The following is a 6,000-nucleotide window of genomic DNA, read 5'->3' on the forward strand; positions in this document are numbered from 1 at the left end:
TAGTTAGTAGTTAATCCCAAATTAAAAAGATTATGTTGAATTGTTGAATAGTCCAAGTATAATTGAGGTAGTTAATTTATTAATTTATTTATTTATTAATATATTTGATCGAAAGCATGAATGATAAATAAGACAAGAAAATAATTAAAAATAAAATGTTAGTAATTACTTAAAATAAATAAAAAATAAGTTATAGTGTATTATTTTATTTAAATTATTAATAATTAGAAGAATAGAAGGTCAGTAATTATTTTAAATAGACATTGAATTTAGTTTTATGGTACTAATTTATTTGAATTGTTAATAAAAAATTTTATAATTTTTAGATTTATATCTATTCAATTTATGTATTTTATTTTATTTTACTTTAACAAAAAATTAAAACGTATCTTTTTAATTATTTTTTTAGAAAGTATAGTGAAATGAGTTATATCAATTATAATTAATTATCTATAATTAAACTAATTGATTGTGTTAATTTGTAAGATGAATAACACATAATAAATAGTGTGAAATTAATTATAATAAAATAATAATTAATAAATAAAAAAGACTTTTTTTATTATCTTTTGATAACTACACATTTTTATTCGTTCACTTTTTCTTTATCTCTTCCTTTCATATTTATTTCTTTTAATTTATTGAACCAAATCAAGTATACTAATTATTTGTATTAATTAATTAAGTATTTTTTTTATGGGCTCTGCTAACTGTGCCCTTAGAGCATAGGCTAAAAATATTATAAAAAGAAATATTTTATAAAAATTATTAAAAAATAAATATTTTTAAAATGTGTCCTTAAAAGACAAATTAATAAATTATTTTTTAATTTAATGTGTTTGATTTATTCAACGGTATTAATTATAACTAATTAATTATATTTAATTTGATTTTATTAGAATAAATAATATTCTATCATTTAATATTTTATTTGATTCATTAAATTACATCAATCATAACTAATCAAATATTTAATTTAATTAGAATAGATATTAAATTATGAGAAAAGCTCTGCATACAAGCCCTAATGACTTGTATGGTTTACAAGTTCATTAACAAATAAAACCCAAAATGCGCTCCAAGGATTACGTTGTATACACGCGCTATATTAGAGATCCCGCTTTTATCTAACTACCAAATTTAAAAGATTTGTTTCCTTCTTCGTTTTCGTTATACACAGATTTGCTCGTTCTTCTCGCGAAGCTTCCCCTGGTTTCTTCGATCGTTCTTTTCCCTCCTTTCTCACTCGTTTCTTCTTCGTCATTTACGTTAGTTCCTCTCTCTGTAACTCCAGCTTCGTTTTCTATTTGATTTTTTGTTTTCTAAAATCAAAGTTTGAACTCGTTTTGAAGATAATGGATGATTCAACCTCAGATTGTCAGCTGAATCCAGGCAAAGTGGATTATGAATTTGAATCTAACAAAGTTCCTGAGGTTTGATTTACATAGGATTACTATGAATTTTGTTGCAGTAATTTGTATAGCATTGTGTAGGTGAATAATTCGTGAACATTGACTGTCAAAATAATGCATGAAGATAAATCTGTGGATTGAATGTAATGTATTAGTTTTGATTAATTATCTGAAATTTATAGCAGACGATCAGGTGTAGATCAGAATCTTTTTGGGTGTATTTTTGCGGGAGGTGTGGGTGTATTTACAGTTTACTGCTTTTTCTGTTATTTTAACTGAGTTGTTGTTGTTCGGGTGTATTATATCAGACATGATTGGGTGTGTTTTTAGTTTTTGACATGGTGTATTCTGCAGCCTGTGTCAAAATAACGCATGAAGATAAATCTGTGGATTGAATGTAATGTATTAGTTTTGATTAATTATCTGGAATTTATAGCAGACGATCAGGTGTAGATCAGAACTTTTTTGGGTGTATTTTTGTGGAAAGTGTGGGTATATTTACAGTTTACTATTTTTTCTGTTATTTTAACTGAGTTGTTGTTGTTCGGGTATATTATATCAGACATGATTGGGTGTGTTTTTAGTTTTTGACATGGTGTATTCTGCAGCCTGTGTATTTACAGTTTATGGCTTTTATTGTCATTTTAGTTGAGTTGTTGCGGTTCGAGTGTATTATATCAGACATGATTGGGTGTATTTTTAGTTTTTGATATGGTGTATTCTGCAGCCTCTCTCTGTTGTTGATGACCAGTTTGTTCCGAAGGTTAGAATGACCTTTACCACCCTTGAAGATGCTGGAAAAGTTTGCAGAAACTACGCCAAGGCTGCAGGTTTTTCTACAAGAGTTCGGAGCACAAATAGGAAGGGAAACGAGATTAAGAATCAATTGATTACATGTAGCAGAGAGGGAAAATGGAAATCTAAAATATCTCAAACAGCACAGGAAACTAAGCATGTCCATTCGTTGTACAATAGAGAATAACGAGGAGGCTGGTATTAGAGCAAGCAAAACTTACCAATCATTTGTTGCGGCTGCCGGGGGTCATCGCGAGTTAAATTTTATTGAAAAGGATGTGAGGAATTATATTACGAGAGAAGTGCGAGAAGCGTGGGTGTGCTTAAAGACTCATTTGAAAGGAATTGGAATGATTTTCTGCTGAATTTTGGTCTTGTGGACAACAAGTGGCTTTCAGGTAATGTTTGTTTAAAATCTGCAGCAGAGGTGTAAATTTAATTTTTTTCGGGTGTATTTATAGTCTGTGTTTGGGTGTATTCTGCAGATCTCTATGAAGACCGTCATATATGGATTCCAATCTATCTGGATCACCACTTCTGGGCAGGGATGAGAAGCACACAAAGGAGCGAGAGCATGCATTCTTTTGGGTGTAAAAGCAGTGTTCTTTTGGGTGTATTTCTGAATTTTCTTGTATTTCACATTTTACATATATATACATATATATACTTCAGAATCTTGTTTTTATGTTATAAAATACTGTTTGTTTTTTTTTTTTACATCGGTTTAAGGGTTTTAGGTATTAGGGTTTAGGGTTTTAGGGTTTACGGTTTAGGTTTTAGGGTTTACGGGTTAGGGGTTAAGGTTTAGGTTTTAAGTGTTTAGGGTTCAGGATTTTAGGGATAAAGCATCAGGGGGATAGATTTTTGGGTGTATATTCAACTTTCTTTGAGTGTAAAAAATGGCAGGTTATGAGTGTATATTTGATTTGATGTTTTCCTTCATATTATAGTACCTGTAATTCATACATTTTGAATACAGCAGAGAGAGTTTAATTATTGAAAGAAATTTTACAATAAACTGGATTATAATTGGAAAATTTTTACAGCATGTGTTCAATTTGTTACAGAACTATATAACATTTACATTAATCAGTGTCAATATCCTTATAATTTATCTGACAATTTGGTGATGCACCCTTAGCGGCGGGATGTGCATCAGGCCACCAAATCCCAAATCCCTAACAATTGTTTTCTTCTCCTCGCTCATGTTTCTGAATTTCTTACTTAACAAATGTGTTGCACACTTAAAGTCTTTGATTTGCTGTAAACAAAGCAAAATTATAGTCAGATATATTTCTATTATATAAAACTGATTTCATCTAAGACATATATTTGTTCTTACATTTTTTTCAGCTTGGTTTCTGCCTGCCATTTTTTCTGAAATGAAAAATACACCCATAGATATCAGTAAGATACACCCATAGATATGAGTCAGATACACCCATAGATATCAGTCAGATATCACTCAAACATGCATTAATATACAAGGTCAAGCAACATTACAAGGTCAAGTAATATACACCCATGGACAAGCAAATATTAGAACAGTTGCAACTGTTGACTATATTACAGTATATCAGTTCAGAAATATACACCCAACAAATTATGCTATATACACCCAATAAAATACTCAATATACACCCACCAAATCACGCAATATACTCCCGAAAATCAGTTACCAGAAGGACTAGAACAACAAGAACAGTAACACCTAGAACAACTAAGAAGAACAGAATAACCTAGAAGCAAGAATAACAGTAAAACCTAGAACAAGTAGAATATTAAAAACTGTAAAATGAGACCTAGAACAAGAAGAACAGTAAAACCTAGAAGAACGTATAAGAACAGTAAAACCTAGTTCTTCGTTTTCAAAATGTGAAAAATATACAATATGAGTAAAATAGTAACGTAACGTACCTTGAGTATTATAACTTCATTTTTTCTGGAGATTGTTGATCGAGAGTTCTATGTTGTGTTGATGGAGAGTTCTAATCTTCGCGACGAGTCCTATCTCTGCAGTTTGGAATGTTGCTCGAAAACGGACGGTTTGTGTTTTCTTCGAAGGGCTTGGAGAAGTGGAAGAGTGTGCCATTAAAGAGCGCTATTTTGCAAAGAGCAACCGTTGAGTGGGGCGCGTATAGTTTACGTTCCATTTAAAGAGAGATGAGTGCGCGTGTGAATGAAGTGTGGGTTGGGGATTTGTAAAACTTGTAGGGCCTTTTTGCTTGTATGTGTAGCAGACTCGTTAAATTATTTAAAATTTTGTTTGATTCATTAAACCACATAAATATTAAATGATTTAATAAATAATATATAAGGCAATGAAATAAATGAATTTATTTAATTTAATTTATTATCTTATTTTATATATATATATATATAATAAAACGAGTATTAATTATTGAAAAGGTAACGAGTTTATACTTTGTATTAATTAATAGATACTTAAATAAATTATTTAAACTGGTCACATATATTTTTTAATTTCTCTCTTATAATTAGTACAGTCCAGTAAATAAAACGGGTATTAATCATTGTAGTGAATGAATATTTATTATTTTTAAATGAATTTATTTAATTTATTTAAAAATATTGAAGGATTCCAATTCTATATGCTATAATTTATTTTGTTATTAATATATATATACTCCTGTATTATATATTCTATGATTCTTATATTCTTAGATAATATTTTCAAATTTTCTTTAGTTTAATTTATTATTTTTAGTTATCAGAATTTATTATTTTTAGTAATTATTTTTAGACATTAATTCAATTTCTTTAATTTAATAATTCAACAATATATTTTAATTATATATAATTAGAATTCCTTTTTTTCTTTTTATTTTGTGCTTCAGGTGTAATATTTATAATTTCTTTATTTTTATTTTTTCTATCTTAATTTTGCTAAATATTTTTATAATTTTATTTTATATCAATTATTTTTTATGTATTTTGATTAATATAATTATTTTTGTTAAAGACATTTTAAATTTGTTATAATATTTTTATAAAAGTTGATTAATAGGTTCTTCTTCAAAATTTGTTTCTTGAAATTTGTTTAATGAGATCGTATTTTAATTTTTTTTCTTTATCTGTTATATTCATTGATTATATTAATCTTCTATTACAATACATTTTTTATTTATTTCACATATTATTTGTTTTATCTTCTTTTACTTCTTTAATTGTTCTCTTTATTTTATTTTTAATTTTTTTATTTTATTTTTACTCCTCATATATAAATTTATTATAATTCATCACATGCATGTTCTTTTTGTATGATTTGTATTTGTGTTAGTGACGTCATGATGGTTCATACATTTTAATATTTGTGTAACAAATCTTATAAATTATTTTTACAAGTTATAATTTATTTTTGTTTTATTTGTATATTCAATTTTTAATAATAATTTTTATTTCTTTATAAATATATTATTTTCAATTTTTATTTAAAAAAATTATAAAATAGTAAATATAAATTTTTTAATTTTATCCTTAATATTTAGTTTTAGTTTTATTTTTGATATTTCAATATGTTTCAGTTATACTACTAAATAAATAACATTAAGTATAAATAATTAATTATACTAATTATTTAATTTGACCAAAATAAATATTAAATTATTTAATAAATAATGAATGAGAAAATAAAATAAATGAATTTAATTTAAATTTTTTACCTATATATATATATATAAAATTAGAATGTATTTTATACTTTCTTTTTCTCTTTTTTTTTGTACTTTCGTTATAATGTTTGTAATTTTTTTATTTTGCCAAAATTTTCTAT

Source organism: Arachis ipaensis, chromosome B1 (assembly GCF_059453495.1).
Source record: "Arachis ipaensis isolate K30076 ecotype BB chromosome B1, ASM5945349v1, whole genome shotgun sequence".
In the NCBI taxonomy this organism is placed as follows: domain Eukaryota; kingdom Viridiplantae; phylum Streptophyta; class Magnoliopsida; order Fabales; family Fabaceae; genus Arachis; species Arachis ipaensis.